Below are 17,226 nucleotides of genomic sequence, written 5' to 3'. Positions count from 1 at the left end.
CACACACACACACACACACACACACACACACACACACACACACACACACACACACACAACACGAGTAGTATAGAGAAAAAAAGTCCTACGCGTCGCTGCAGATAAATTGATTCGTTTACGTTTGTGAGCGAGATCTGTAGATTGATTTTAAAGCATGACATCTATGCTGGCAAAAAAGATTTAGATAACATTAAATGCAACACGGTATGGTTCGGTCGTAACGTCAATTATGTAATTAATAATTTTAAAACTTTTTGGGGTAACAATACATACTGAATCACGCAGAAAACTGCCATTGTTTTAAGATGATTGAATTTTTATCAATCTTTTTGCAGTCACGAAAACAGGAATATATTGAATCTCAATATTGATTTGTAATTCTGTACTTCGCGTAATCTTCTTTACATGCGTCTCTCTTTAGCATGTTGGCTAGTAATTAATCTTTTTTATAATGCACATAAGTATACGTATAGTTTTATCAGCTTATAAGCATATTTATTTTAAATATTAATTGATATTAATATTAATTCATATCACTTTGTGTTAGGCTAATTAATTTCTAGTGTTGTAAATAAAGGTAAAATATTTGAGAGCAATTATTACAGTAAATGATATTAAACGTGCCGTGTTGCAGTCAAATTTACTATTGGAGATTAAATGTGCATAAATTCTACTTATACATATACAGCTAGTAGATGTATTTAATAATTTGATTTTGTGGCGAAATATGAATATAGTTAATATATGTATATTTTTTTCTCACTCTCACAACGCTGTCGTGAACGTACGATCAAAAACGACAATATTATGTGTACAGTATAACTTATAATACACCGGAGGATATCGTTTCCGCAGGCATTATTTTAGGAAGTGTTAATTTCATTTCGTGATGAATTAAGTATCCACGTTTATGTCATACCAAAGTTACATAGATCAATTGCGATAAGGACACTTTGATCCTTTGTGCCTGGAAATATTGTCGACTATCGTCGAATTATCTCGCGACGCAAACATACATAAAACGCTAAATATTTAAGATAAGCAATTCATAATATACTCAGCTTTTATATAACGTCGCAGCAAGATCTCTCGCGCAGCTGTGCTACGAATGATATTAGGGTACAAAGGATTAAAGTCAATAGCCTTTTCAGATCGTCTGTTAGTGCCACGAGTATAAGCATAATTTATCGCCACACTGCTAATATTACGAATGTATCTGTAATTTCATAAAATTCGACGATAATGTGCGCCGTTTTACGCAGAAGTTACATTAAGTTTAAGATTAGTACGAAGAACAAATCGCGCATCTGGTTTTTTAATGTGACAGGCTCAAAAAATTAAGATTTGCTACTTTGCGTAAGTTTAATTTAGACTGATCTGTACAGCGGAGAGTTGCTTCCAAGCTTCAGTAATTTCAGTGATCGTAGCTTCACCGATGCTCGACAAGAATATTGTGCAATAATTCAATGAAAGCGTTCGCCTGATTTATAACTTTCGTCTAAGCTCGTTGTTCCGCTTGCACGTTACTCGTGGATACGTAATCGTATCTCGTTGCGACATTTCGTACAACTAATGACTTAGTTTCAGTTATATAGGTAATCGCGAGTTAATTAGCTCTGGTTAATCTCGTCCCTTGTTATGATCTCACTCATAATACAAATAGAAGAATGAAATTTAGTTGGACAACTTAGAAAATTCTATTTATAATTTTAAGTGAATTTCTATCGATTCTTACTCGGGAAAGGGATGAAGAGAAAAATGGTACTACTAGATTGATGATCGATTGTAGAAAATTGCCAAAAGCCCGGGAATTATCAATTTTTCAATCTCGAAGGTTTACTAGAGAAGGCGCGCTCTGGTTATTGCTTCCCAGAATATCGCTGTAGAGAGAAGCCTAAAGTAAAAAGATCCCTAGTCCCAGGGTAGTCCTTTAGTGGGCGAGTCATGTAGCCACAGAACAACTCTCTCTAAAGTGATCGCCAATATCAGGGAGACCTGATACGGCTTCTTGATGAAGAATCTCGAAGGTTTAGAATTTGGCCCTTCGGCAATATCGATTCCCAGCGAATCGCACGGATTAAACGGCTACGTTGCTGGATGACTAGAGTTAATGCACATCGACGTCGGTGCGACCGATATACGCGGGCGAACAAATTCGCGATTCTTTCAGTATTAGTCGAATACGCGACGACCAAGGGGCGTAACTGCGTCTATTATAAAAGGTACGCAGATACAAAGTGTGTGACAATATATACCTCATGGCTTCTCAAGTACCGCGCAATACTAACTCGCAATTCTTTTTGTAAACGTAAATTAAGGATCGCGCGAGCCACTGAGAGAGACATGCGTCGCGCAAAAGTTGGAGATTATGAAACGCGGCCGATTCACTTGTTAAGTAGAAACGGTCAATAGTACGTCACGCGAAGAAGATACGCGGTTTCTTCCGTATTTCGTACGAACATTTTTATCAGTCGTTCTCTGCATGTGCGATCAATTAAAAAGTGCGCAAATAGCGATCGATCAAATTAATGGAGTACGAAACTCACTTTCCTTTATCTTACAGCTTCTCGATTATATCAGCGCGAGAATCTATTTCTTTGATCGATTATCTTATTCTGTGCACGTTAATTCTCGACCATCTCTTAAAGCTTTATAAATGTTCTTCCTACGGTAAAGGTACAACGAGTGTCTTATTTTATGATACTCTTTAGAATAGTGCCAAAATAATACTGTTTCTTATTCAGAGAAATTAAGGAATTCAATTCAAGATTACAAAAAAGGTTCTTTCTTCAAGTGTATCCTAATTTATTTCGCTTGGATTGTCTCGTCTTCGAAATTTTCGAAGTAACGCGTATTTTTTTTTCTGTTTTTATGTATTGTAGATTAACTTTAATCTTAGTTTAACCTAATACAATCAAAAAATAACGGCAAACTACAAATGGGCGTTAGGAGTTAGCGCTTGTATTTAACGGGTATTATGTGACTAATATCAGAACGAATATGACTCTCTTTTATGTTACTTAAATTATTTTTCAATCTAACTTTGACATCGTGATTTTTAAATTTGTCGTAATGGCTTGACGATGCTTGGATTCGCTTGAGATCGTTGTTGAACATGGGATGAGTTTCTGGCTAACATACATTAATTACGCAAATTAATATCCATCTGTTCAAAAATATCTTGTTGCAATTATTAGCTTGAGTTCCACTATCTACTTCACTTAGCTAAGCAACTGGTTGGTACAACATTAGACTATGTTAAAGATAGTTGTCTCTCACCACATTTCCACTGCAGTCTGCGACTGCATTATTGGAAGTTGGAACTACGATTGTGCGAGACGCAGTTCGACATATTTTATAGTACGATAAGCGGTAATTTTTTATTGCTGAGAATGGCTCAAATAGTGAGCCGAAACGTACAAAATTGAATTTGTGACACATTAATAGGTATTAGTTAGCATTGCGCAATATAATATCCAACGCCGACTCCTAACGTCCATTTGTATTTTGCCGTTATTTTTTGATTGTATTAATTTAAGGAGTCTATAAATTTTGTATTTTTCTTTACTTGAATTTGTTTAGTTTAACCTACTTTTAATTTTTTTATAGTTTTAAGAATTGGAAAAGGATAAAGAGTGAATTAAATGAGATTAAGGTTAATTTATATTTATAGAAATAGACACTGTGTTCATTTCTACCATACGGATTAACTTAAATCTCAATTTAACTTTTTATCTTTTTCTAATTCTTAGAACTAGAAAACATGAAAAGTAAGCTAAGCCAGGATCGAAGTTAATCTACATTGATAGAAACGGGCATCATTATCAATCAGATCTGCGATTACCGATCCCATGCGATACCGAACTGTGTGAGAACGACTAGTGTTAATTAACGTACGTGCTAATCACTTTGTGCGTCCCGATCGTCTCTGACGTAGGATCGTGAGATTTTTCGTGTAAGCAATTCGTGTGTGAACGATCTCCGGATCGTAGATAAGAAGAATCGGCAGTTTCTGAAGCCAAGATCGTCGAGATCCAGCCAGGAAACGCGAGTCCTCGCAATAAAATAATCCGTGTATAACAGCCGTACCATTTATTCACAGTCGAATGTATCATATTCAACGTGACGACGATTATCACGTAATCTCTGTAAATATATATATAAATATATATAAATAAAATATATTTAAAAAACGATGCGTGCAAACGTCATTGGAAACTGTATTTAACGCGCGACGCATTTTTTCCCGATTACACAGCTTCCAAATCGCATATATAGAAATGCTGTTTATATATTCCATTTATGTATTCCGATTTCACATATTCGAGAGTTCTAATTTTATGCCAATTTTTCTGTAAGCACCAACTAACAGTAACATAACATCAGTTATAATTACACATTCACTAATATAAATGTAATATAAAAATATAACATATGTTGTAAGTACGTGAATAGTTACATTGGCTACGTTCAGCAGAAAAAGCAGCTTTGCGACTGTTGTAAGATTCTTTAATGATTGGTTTATGCATTTAAATCTAATGAGAGGAATTAAGAGCAAGAACCAATTATAAGTATTGAAGAATCTTACAACAGCTGCAAAGTTGCATTTTCTGCTGAACGCAGCCATGCATTGTTAAATGTGAAAGTATAACATTGATGTTATATTACTGTTAGTTCATGTATTCACTGAATTTTTTTCAATTCTTTTCTATTGCTTCCAAAAGTTTCTACTTTAGAAGATTGACATTCTAAAGATTTATCGTTGAGATTTGTATCTCGAGGAACCTGAAAATTTTCAAGGACTAGTACGTCCGAAGGGTATATATATTTCCGAAAAATGTTTCCAGTCCTCGAATATTTGATTTCGGTGTCGGTTACGTGTAAGAACGGCGCGGCGTTCCGTTTCCGTTTCGCATTGATGATGACATAAGCGAGGCAGCGCGGATCCCGTGTATTACAGGCCGTGCCCAGCTTTGTCCAATCAAGCTAATGTTCCAATAATTCGGGGCCAACCGCTTAATGAATGAACGAATAGCCTCGACTGAGAGGTTCGATTATAAATGCAACGGCTTACGTACTATGCTGCGTATTCCGACGCTGCCTGGCCGCACTCTTAGCAAGGTCTGCGCAGCCCCGGAGGCCGAGGGCGAGGGCGAAAGGGTGGAGAACACGTGGGTGGACGTGCAAAAACGTAGGTGTTGCGTGTGAAACTCGAGCGAGCTTTCTCCTCTTTCTTTCTCCGTTTTATTGTAAAATTATCGCGTTTTTAGAATTTTTTAAAAATAATTGATAGTGCCCCTGGTACTTTCTCCAAGAGTTTTAAAGTTTCTGATGCATTCCAGAAGCAATTATTCTAGCAATTAAATGCAAAAGATTCGAGAGTGTGAATGGGACGCAAAAGTTTCTTGTTATACGGAAGATTGTATCTTTGTCACTTTAATTAGGATTGAATTAAGTTGTAGCACTTTTTATATATTCTCTGAAGCTCTCAAGAAGGTACCAGATTTTCGAAAAAAATTTTAATAGAAACTTGGAATATTTTTTAATTATAGAAATATTACAAGAATGATTCTATGAGCTGTCACATTTTTCGTAAACACAAATGTTTCTGCTTTGTGTACATGCTGCAGAATTGAAGAGAAGACCTGCAATTCAAGAAGCACTATTGAAAAACAAGTGGGCATTTATAAGATTCACAGTAGGTTTTAAATTTCGACTCGGAATCCATTGAAGAAAGTCTTTTCGCGAGCTAAACTTTAGAGATACAAGAAAAAGCGAAATAACGGAGAACGTCATTCATCCGATCTAATGTCGATCTAATGTCCTCTGTTTTAGCAGTATTTGAACTCGATTAAATTGAATTACGAAGGTGTCAACTTTCTAGCTTTCTGAAGAGACTTATGGAAAGGAACGTTTTATCGCAGAAACCGATTGGATTTTCACGAAAGACAAGGGCGTTTTCCGCTATCTCATTCTGGGGGAGACGAGTCGAGAAGCGGCCGGCGACTTTCCGCGGTGGAGAACGCGGTGGAGAACGCGTGTTGGTCAACGCGCCCGCGCCTCCCCGAGTGACCACCTTCGGCGGGTATCCCGCGGCCGACGGGCGCTATAAGTCGCGGCAGGCGAGCCAACGCCAGTGAGGACGCGTTCGTGTTCGCGCGAGGACGCGCGGTGCCGAGATTCGAGGCCGAGGCGACGGGCGAAAGAGAGAGAGAGAGAAAGAGAGAGAGAGAGCGAGAGAGTGTGTGTATGTGTGTGTGAGAGCCGCGATCCTCCCCCGGGCTCCCACAACCCTCGTGCGCGCATCGTGTGCATGCTGTCGCCACCGCCACCGCCGTAGGGGTTGCCGCCGTAAATGGTGCCGAGCCCTGCGACCCCGCGACCCCGTCCACCCGCGAGACAGGTAAGACACGTCGCGAGGCGCGAGTAGGATGGCGGGTTGAGTGGTGGACACTTCTCTCTTGTTGTCTTTTGTCGAAAAAGAAGAGTATAGAACCCTACCAAGCAAGAAACATACTCTCTAAATTCTTCGGACTGGAATCTCACCCTAAAGAATGAAAATTAAGTCGATCTTGAAAAAGAGTGACTTAATTTTTAATTTTTAAGAATGAGATTTCACTCTTCAGGGTGACAATTCTATTTAAAAGTTTTAGAGAGCAATTAAAACATTCCAACAACATTGCAGTAACGTTACAACGTTACTGCAATGTTTCGAAATGTTTCTTGTTTACTAGGGCAGACCTTTAATGCCCGTTTCTATCAGATTAACTTTAATCTCGGGGTTCAGCTTATTCTTCATCTTTTTTTAATTCTTAAAAGTGGAAAAAGATGGAGAGTTAGTTAAACCGGGATTAAAATTAAACTACGTTGGTAGAAACAGGCCTAATGCCTATTTCTACTAATGTAGATTAATTTTAATCTCAGTTCAATTTATTTTTCATCTTTTCCCAGTTCTAATGCCCATTTGTACCAATAATGTAGACTTCTAATGCCTATTACCACTAATGTACATAAATTAACTCTAAGCCCGATTTCATTCATTTCTTATCTTCTTTTAGTTCTAAGAATGAAAAAAATATAAGGAGTAAATTAATTAAGATTAATCTACATTTGTACAACATTTGTAGAAATTACATTTGTACAAATGGACACAAAAATTAGAAAAAGATGAAGCATAAGTTGAACCGAAATTAAAGCTAATCTATATTGGTGGAAATGGACATAAAACCGGTATTCATAGTCAGTTTTTATATTTAAGACTTTTCTAAATACAATATTAAGACGTCATAAATCAATCACAGATCGGTATTCATAATCCGTTTTTATTTTAAAACTTAAGAACTTTTAAGAACTTTCTAAAACATTTGAAGTGTGGAATCATTTTTAAACAGTGAAATCTCTTAAAAATTTACTATACAGCCACTCTTTTAAGGGACGTTCTAAAGAAAATATTCAGAATGTCTACATCCTAAAGACGTTCTCATCCTAAGAACGTCCATCGAATAAAGTGTGCCATGTGGCAAGAAATCAACTACCACTCAATTTCTTTTCTTATCCACTTCAGGAAGATCTCTCTGAACAACCCCGAATGTAGAATGTGAAAAGAATCGGTGCGATTTTTATTGGTAAACGCTTTATGTTTGTGAAACTTTATGTTTGTCGAAGAGATCTTACAGTTTAAAATAACTTTGAGAAAGTCGCAATCGCGAGTTCATTCTGCCATTTCTGTACGAGATGCACTCAGGACTGTTGCATTGAATCTGGAGAACGACCTTTCCTTGATCGATCGCTCGTGATGTGTGTTTGATGACTTCCAATATGATGGAGAAGCTGCTTTTCTCTCGTGTTTCGAGATCTCTAAACCATCGGAGAGATTCATACGCGTGTTCTTTAAATGAGTACGGAACAAATCGCGAATCGGATCGAAGTTGAAAGAGTACATGCGATTCGTCCGAGTGATTTATGTCGGTTAATGGTGGTGTATGCTAATTAATGGCGATAGCAAGACACGGAAACGTTCGCGTGCAAACGGATGAAAAAACGGCGAGAGAAATCTATTTCCCTTTTTAATTGCACTGTCACAGAACGCGAAACTTGATGAAATTTTACTTTTGTAATAACAACTTTTGTAATAACGGTGCCTTCATACTCATATGTATGTAATAAATTCCTCCTCCTGACTTTTTTAACGATTCGTATCTGGATTACCAAAAGATTACTGTAATCTCACAAAAGGAAGAATAATTAAAGAAACTTGCAAAAGAATAATTTGCGCATAGTATTTTAGTTCGATAACAAAATAGAAATTCTCTTTGGCGATAATTATGAAATAATAGTAGTCTATTATAAAATATAATTCGCAAGTGACGTTCACGTAATATGTACATTTGACTCTTGGAAATTCATTTTACAATGTTTCGTTTTATATGATGCAAATATCATATAATAGACTGATAGATGGCTCTGATTTCTATCGGCTTGTGTATTTAATCACAGGATTACCGAACACGGTAGATTAATAGGATTAATCACAGGGTAAAGACTTAGAGCAGGTATTAAACGTCAAGTATTCTCTCTCTCTCTCTCGAGTACAGTTTTAAACGATCTGTTTGAGGCTTCATAATTTAACTGCCATTGTTTCATTTGCTTTTTTACAGATTGCTCGAGATACTTGCTGCCCTAATTCCAAACATATTTTTCATGTATAAAGTAATGCGATTATTGACGTTCGGTACATTCTAATCACCGGCCGGCGAGTTAATTGGCCTTGAGCGATTGAGATCGACACAATTTTTCCCCGCGGAAATCATGTAATCGAGGAAAAGAATTCGCTAAATCAGATTAAAAGAATCGCGTGAATCGCTCCGTTCATTCAGCCGAGGAAAGTTTTACACGCTTGGTCCCGCTTGCGGTCTATGTACTTGAATTTGAATCAAATCGATGTAGGAGGCGGCGCCTTGTGTGAACGAAAAATCTTTTTAGGAAAGTATCGATCCTCGTGATACCGAACTGTTTTGACCTTAAAAAGGTAACTAACTCTTCTTCACTTACGTTATCAATCGAATCCTCAAGATACATTTGCCTATCACCATGTAATCTGAAGCACAATTCATTCTAACAAGTCTAGTAAAAAAGTATAAACAGAAGATACACGAAAAGAACAGTTTTGCTGAAATATTACAAAATTTAGCTAGATACAGATCTAAAAATTGTCTTGGATTATTAAAATAATTATGTAAGACGTTCAAATTAGTAGCGAGAATGTCAACATTTTTTGCAACATTGTTTGTTTGTGTCTTAAATAATTATTTTGATAGTCCAACAAAATTATTTTCAGATCTGTATCTAGCTAAATTTTTAGATACTTTAGAAAAACCATTATTTCCGTGTGTTTTTTTTTAACAAGAAGCTTGCGCAATATTTTTGCTTACAATATTAAAAAGATAGTGATTAATTTTAAATATTAAGATACTGTTGTTTAGTTTAATAGGTACTTAAAATAAGTCATCTTTAGTAAATTGAGCATCATTAAATTCGATTTCTCTAATTTGGAGCAGTAATTAAAATAAATATAACCAAGTATCATGAAGAAAAAGATAAGAAGTGACAGAGATGATTTTTGTTCTTTGAGACTAAAATTTACGATTCACAAAATCGATTGAAGTGAATGACGTCGAGGTTACGGGACACATTTTAAGATTGCACTGCAAGGTTGCGTTTATCGATGACCACGTGGCCTTGAATATTCTCTTCAATAATCATCTTCGAGGTGTAATCGTGATAGTGACTTGCACGCGAAAAGTGTTTGTTCACGTGTGGGGGAATATTTATATTTCACAATATTTTGATTAATGTAGTAATGCATGCTTTTATTTGGACAAAGCGAATATAAAATTACATTTGACTTCACGACTCGTTACGCTTCGCGCCTATTTCCTCGAGCAAACCATGACTTCCTTTATCACAGTAAAACCGAGATGAGCAAGAAACGAATGGAATTTCAAGAGTCACATTCTCCATTGTGTCTTCTAAAAAGAAAATGGTTTTTGGACCGATGTCCACTTCTACGAGATAGCACTTTTAGAATTGGCAGTGAAAGAAATCTCTCTGGCTTTTCTAAGAACATGAGATAATAACCGCTTTTCAATGTGTAAACTGTAGATTAATGATGACTTAAAGTAGAGCCGAAACATTCATCTTTATTACATTACCATGAATATTATTATAACAATTTATGTTCGTATTCAGTCAGGTTTATATTTAAGGCTTTCTTAAATTATCCATAGTTGCTCAGTAGTCAATAAAATAATTTGTGGAATATCTGAAGATAAATTTAAGGAAGCCTTAAATATGAGGTCTGACTATGAATACATTATTTAAGACAATTAATTAAGGACATTAATTGAAAACAATTTAATATTAAAAATTTTATACACTAATTGCGTTAGACTTATATAGCCCTTCTTTAATGGTTTAAAGAATATTTTTTATTTATGCAAAAGACTATTGTACGTGTATTTTCATTTTAGCATGAGCTTACGAGCTCGTTTTTATTCCTATCACTTGTCATGCTCGCTGAATCATAACCCCCGAGATCGGCCGAGGGTGCGGGAACTAGGAGCGGCGCTTTCGAAAATCGCACGAGCGATGGATTTGCGAAACTCTGTGAAGCTTCAGTTATCTAACACGCGCATGCATACGTGTTTATCGCCGAGGGTTTCATGCGAGAAATCGCTCTCGCAAGGCGCGGTCGAAAAACCGGTACATCTGAATATATAGAGCGAGGAAGTTCCGGACGCGATGTAACGTTCACGTAATACCCGATTATTTCAAGTAAACGGTCATTACGGCTTTGTATTAATTGTTGCATGGCAAACGTATCATTTTATGGTGTGGGCCGTGCGTTAAAACGAGACTCCAGATGATTGAGAGTTTCCCTATTTCGAAACGAAGTTTATGTTGCGTAGTCGTTACGACATTGCGACAATAGGAGCTCGTTAGAGCTAAGAACGTATAGGATTAGTACCTGCTTTGCGAGAAAAAATACACTTTAATGTTCAGTATGGAAGTAAAGTATGCATAGGTGTCGAAATAATGTTATAGAATGGAAAAAAGGAGATCTTCGTAGCACAATTTAAATTTGTGAAGAGGCAAAATCTATCAGAGAAAAGGATCAGAAATTATTCATGTTTCAAAAATATTTTTAATATTTTTAATAAAATAAATAAATCTAATAAAAATGCGTGAAATTAAACAAATTTTTAAAAAGATAATTTGCTATCTTAAACACTCTTAAACTTTCTTCAAAAGAAGTTAGAAATCATATCTAATTATCTAATAAATATCTAAAAAGAAAAATAAATGTTTTCATGCAGGTTCTTAAATATAATAAATAAAAGTACGTTTCTTTTAATCTATGAAGAATATTTAAGAATATTTAATGGTTGAAAGAATTGTTTCAGCTGTCATTTGCATCCAACGATCAAAGCGTTCCGCGGAAGAATTGATTGTTACGCAAATGTCCCGCTGTCCGGAACTTCCTGGTCGCTAAACGCAGGTGTAAACGAGGTCGTTGACCCCCTAAGGTACGCGCGATCTGTATTTTCCGTTCTCCTTCGAGGAATACTAGTCGATTCACCGATCAACTGTATGATACGCGCGATTGCAACAGCGACAAATTTCTAAGCTGCTGCTTATCTGGAAAGCAAGGCATCGGTGTGCAATTTAATTAAGTATTACGCGATGGATGCTAATTAAGGACTCGAGCTCGGCGCGCCTCTTCCTCAACTTTGTCGCAGCAAATTGGCGGTTGTCACCCGCGGTTTCGTCATGATGAACTGTTTACGCTTTATACTGGTCACTAGAACGTGAGAAGAAAAGTTTCCTACTGTATTACGGAAGCAAAGTTGCCAGGATAAGATTATAGTACCGGAACTCATACTTCTTCGTTGGAACGAGCAGAGCATGATTGATTGCTGCGGCGGTATTTTGAATAAACTTCTAAATCCAAATGTTTTAGCAATTTGTCTAAAACAAATCGTAAAATTTACAAGCGAAACTTCGAATAAATAGATGTTGTTTTTAGTTATCAGACGAATTTTAGAATAATTTAATAACGTTTTTTTACTTTAATCGATAATAATTTTTTAAAATGTTATACATTGTCTTTTTATTAGATTCATTTCATAAAAAATAAAAAATATTAAAAAATATTTCCGAAATATGAATTATAATTTCTGCAGTTTCTTGATATATTTTCAAATTTAAATTATCCTGTAAAAATTTCCTTTCTTCCATTCTATATTATTTTGAAACCTATGTATGTTTCGCTTAATAATAATTTTTATAAATTTGATAAAACATTCTGTTTATAAAATATTTGAGATTTTTAAACAATTATGATATGAATTTGGATGGATGAGAATAAATCGAATTAAATAAAAGAAATGCTATATTCAGTCAAAGCGGATCTTAATACTTAAATATTTCTGCGTGAATTTATATACATATCTGATTTTACAAACCGTGCGTCGAAATCTTCATCGGTCTTGAAACGCAATCATGAACAGAATCAGAGTTGTAATATCACTTATTAAACTAACAAGCAATTTAATAATTGTTGATGCTAATAAGCATCATTATAACAACATTAATAATATGATGTTGATGAGAATCTTAAGTCTGCCAATAATTTATCGCGAAAAATATTACCTCAGTCAGGATTCGAATCCGGATCCCTTGAGATTTTAGTTCAATCGGAGTCAAGTTCAGTTCAACCCATAATTTTCGAATATATTCGTATAACACGGAAGTTTCACTGCGCTCGCAATCACGATTGATAGCAAGCACGATTGGATATTCGGATATAACTTGTTTTACATGCCTCGTAATTTACGTTCGAGATCGCGGCGTCGGTCATTTCTACACGCGCGATGTTCTTATTTAAATTTAAGCGTCGACCTCGTGATCGATTAGGGTATTCAAACAGTGACTAAAGGTCAAATTTGCGCGTTACGTAGAGAAGTACGGTATTCAAACAAACTTTATAGGTCGGCTTTATATTTTGCATATTATAGATATGTTATTCGAACAACAAGTGAGAGTAAATGTTGCACGATAAGCGATATCAGAAGAGCAAGTTTCGTAAATATACACAGTACCTTACATGACAGTCGCAACTGTGTCGTGAAATTTTGCGAATTGAAGGTTCTTTTGAGAAGTGCAATTATACGCGGCAGTTGCAGAAAATAATAATATGATATAATATTTTTTACAAAACGTATTAATTAAAAAAATTTTATCAAAGAGAGTAAAACAAACGCCTTTATGTTGGATATCTATATCGGAAGTACGAACCTGTCTATATCTATGAATGAGATAATCAGTGTGGATTAAAAGATAATAGTGCGCACACATGCAATATGAATTTACAAATATGCAACCTGTCGCGCAGAATAAATTAAAGGCACGAAATAAGCTGCAGATGTTGACCTCTGATCTCTTCGTACATTTAACGCAGAGTGCAACCATGCTTGATTTTCATTTCCCGCCGATGCAACGCCGTGAAATCGTGTAAATTTTTACATTACGTAATAAGAACTTAGAATTGGCCATGCTCGACGCTTAACGCGTTATTAAATTAAGAAACGAGGTTTAATTGGACGAAAGTTTTTACACCGCGCAACATGATAAAATCAATTTCCGTCTTTCAAAATCACACTCTCTACAAGTAAATCAGTGACTTCAGTGTTACACTTACAACTGATGTAATCAGCTAATATTTACTATTTTTTACTAATAATACACTAATTTACTTTTAGAGAGAGCAGGCATTAAACGCAAAGCATAAAGAATAACGGTAACAATTTCACGGTTCCATGATCATTTCTATAATAATTGCAGAAAAATGCGAACAGCTAAATGGTATCGTGTTTGATAACGAGAAATATAATTACGACTTAAATTTCTATACTTCCCTTAGTTATAAATTTCTATTCGTTAAATACGGCATGGCCGCGTAACGATGGAATCTTAAGTTTCAATCTTTGTAATGATAACGGTAGACAACTCGTTGTTTTTAATGAGATAATTAGGAGCTGTCATGATGGGCGAAAGTATGCGCCCAGATATCCGTGTTACTTCTGGCTCCTGTTCTACTGTCTTCTTCGGGTGCAGTTATTGACGTACGATGGTAATTACATAGAGTGCACGGTGCATCAGTGCATAAGCGGATGTGGAGAATTATGGAAATCGCGAACTTATTATCGAATCGCGAGATCCAGCCGGTATTCCTGCAGGTGCCCTTCCTTCCTGTGATCGCGTAGAGTATATATCAAATATTTTTCATATATTATGTACAACATTTTTTATTCTATAAAGAAGAAAAGAAAATCAAACAAAGTTTAGTAGAGTTATGTCCATTTTCACCAATGTAGATTAACTTTAATTTCGATTTAACTTACTTCTTAATTACTTTCTTTTTCTATAATTAGGAAATAGGATTAATTCTTCGTCGGCAACATAAATTTTAACTCTTCTGTTAGCAATAAAGATTTTCAAGAAATACGTCAAAATTTGTTATTGTACCACATTATATAAAAACCTGAAAAAATTCTTACACACATTTCAAAGCTTTAACAATGGGTTTTCAGTATAAAAGTCGGATTATATTTTACTTACTTTTTACAGATTTAAATTAGTCTACCAAAATTTACAATCAAAATATTGATGATGTCTTTAAAAAACCCCAGTTTCCAGTAAAGGATTAAATTGCAGACAGAATCAAATTAAAGATTGAAATATAACCAAATAAATACTCAATTTCGCGTATTTGCGTCTGCCTGCAGTTCCTGTGCACTTTACACCCGCATTTTCAACAGGAACACAAAGATCCATACGGTTTATATGACTACGTATGTATGTTTCTTATTTAAGATTTAAAGTAGTTAATCACTGGAAACCCTCGGTGTACGTGTTCACTCTTTTACTCTTTGTGGTTTCGCGATTTACGACGCATTCATACTCTTGTACTCGCTCGTCCATTGATTCGTGGGTGAACAATGCTTATAAATCACTCGGTCGCCGTTGTAACGGTGAATTACGCCTCGGACATTTCCCACTCGTCCGAATCTAGATCTTAATCGCGAATAAAATACTTGTCGCGGTTGACAAAATAAAACGCGTAAGTGTTCGTTTGAGCAGAGGAGACGGTGATATCTAGGGCACGTTTTACCTCGGGTAAAACACATTTCTTGACACATTTCTTAAATAGAACACAAAATCATAACAAGATCAACATGATATCAAGTAAAAATTTTTAGTTAAAAAATCATTTAATAATTATTGTCATGTAAAGAATTTATCACAAAACTATTGTTAAAAATGTATCGAATAGCATCATTATTGCCGATATCTCACTTTTGTTTGTGCATTTTCATCTATTATATCTTACTTTTTTATTTTACCGTTGTTCAATTTTTCTTTATACTGCACATCAATAAAGTTATTATTATCGTTACTATGCTTTTTTCTGATTTCTATTTGATGCTATCTTGGTCTTGTTATGTTTTTGTGTTCTACTTGTATAATTATCTTTTTAACAGTAATTCAATGTTAGTTCTAATTGAAAAATAATATAATTGAGTAGTCAATATTAAACATTTCATTACTGTTACAAAATAATTAATGTGTTTTGAGGTCAACACATTCCTAGATACCACAGTCTTAAATTTCTTGTTTCTAGATACCCTACTAAGCCCTACTTCTTCGAGTATTCTCGTGGATTGATTTACATTTTGACACACATGGAAGTTACAAATAATAAAATGTTATTTAACTCAAGAGACTGGGCTACTCCCATTTCTCCTTTGATATATCTAAGTGCATCGGGCGAAAATCTTATTTTTAATTTATCGGAGGGATTATCGTAGACTACGGGTCATCTTGGTCGAGAGCATTTCGACGATCGTTGAATTAGGTACTCGGTGAGCTGTCAGATTTGGAAAGTATATTGGAGCGCGAAACCTCTTTACAACCTACGGCGACGCAGCGTTGCGCGACGAGACGAGACGGGACGATGCGATGCACCAGCCACATTGAGAATTTAGCTCAGCAGTAAGCGTGATGAATTTGCTCAGGCGATCGTTTGCGAGAGCGTGAATAAAGTCTTGTTCCTTGTATCCGCCGACTAGATACTCTCGTTGCCCGGACACGTGCCAAGCCGCATAGAACGAATGATTATACGTGCGCATTCGTTAATTGCTAACCGCGCCGAGCTGAATCCTTCCTTCCGAGTTCGCAAAGAGAGCTGAGAGAAGCGTCTATTAATATCTCGCAGAAGTATCGCTTGTAATCGAGGACTCGACAAATTTTCCGCAAATAGTCAATCGCGAAGAACCGCCATCGACGGAACGGTAATTATATGGAAATTCAAGCGCCGTATTGATCCACATTCCTCGTATGTTATCAATATAATTTCCCGATGCATCGACTGACGAGCAACTAAGAGCACTAAAAACAATTGGTAACGAAAATAACGAACGAAAAACAGTTCTCGTTTTCACTGCAGATAAAATAAAATAAATCGATAAAAAGTATAACAAATTTGTTTAAACTTTTCGTATTGCGCGCGAGCTATCGATCGAGCAGGATGGTCGGGACGTTTCCATTTCTGCAATTGCGGTTTTCCATCTGCCGGGCGGAACCGCAATTTTATGCTATCTCGACTTTTATCGAAATAAAAATTTCTCCTTATTTTTTAACGACCGTCACGCACTCTCTCTTTCTCAGTAGAGATTTCTATTCTTTGCAGGTGGGAGCAACGGCGGATCACGGCGTCCCTCTCACTTCGGCGACCTGCATGAAGGGCACCAGGTACGAACATTTCAGCTTAGATTAAATAGAAATTATGAGACGTTATATAGGTACACGATAATTAATCCTCGAATTTAAACGCAATAGTCACAATTAATATTCATTGAATATTATTTAAATAATTTAAATAAACATGTTACATACAATAATTCTAAGAATCAGTAGATTATTAAGTTTACAATTGTGTTAATTTGTCATTATAATTAAAATGTTAAAACAATATGGAGTCATAGTTATTTCCGAATATTTTATATAATAAATTAAAAAAGACAATTTTTTAATTTCTTCTTCCTCTTTTTTTTCCATATTGTTATTTTAAGACTACGAGGACTACGTGTTTGCATAAATGATACA

At 35.6% G+C, this 17,226-nt stretch overlaps 1 protein-coding gene across 1 annotated transcript in view; it reads left to right on the top strand.

The window, feature by feature from the left end:
- Positions 1-6,151: 6,151 nt before the first annotated feature.
- The window catches only part of stum (mechanosensory transduction mediator stumble), a 32,089-nt gene continuing 21,014 nt past the window's right edge, over positions 6,152-17,226 (top strand). Inside the window, exons 1-2 of the mRNA XM_018507148.1 lie at positions 6,152-6,403; positions 16,811-16,872. The gene's annotated coding sequence lies outside the window, so the exon portion shown is untranslated. The remainder of the gene's footprint in view (positions 6,404-16,810; positions 16,873-17,226) is intronic.

Source organism: Trachymyrmex cornetzi, unplaced genomic scaffold (genome assembly GCF_001594075.2).
Source record: "Trachymyrmex cornetzi isolate Tcor2-1 unplaced genomic scaffold, Tcor1.1 scaffold23, whole genome shotgun sequence".
NCBI lineage: Eukaryota > Metazoa > Arthropoda > Insecta > Hymenoptera > Formicidae > Trachymyrmex > Trachymyrmex cornetzi.
This window is presented reverse-complemented; position numbering and strand designations above follow the sequence as displayed.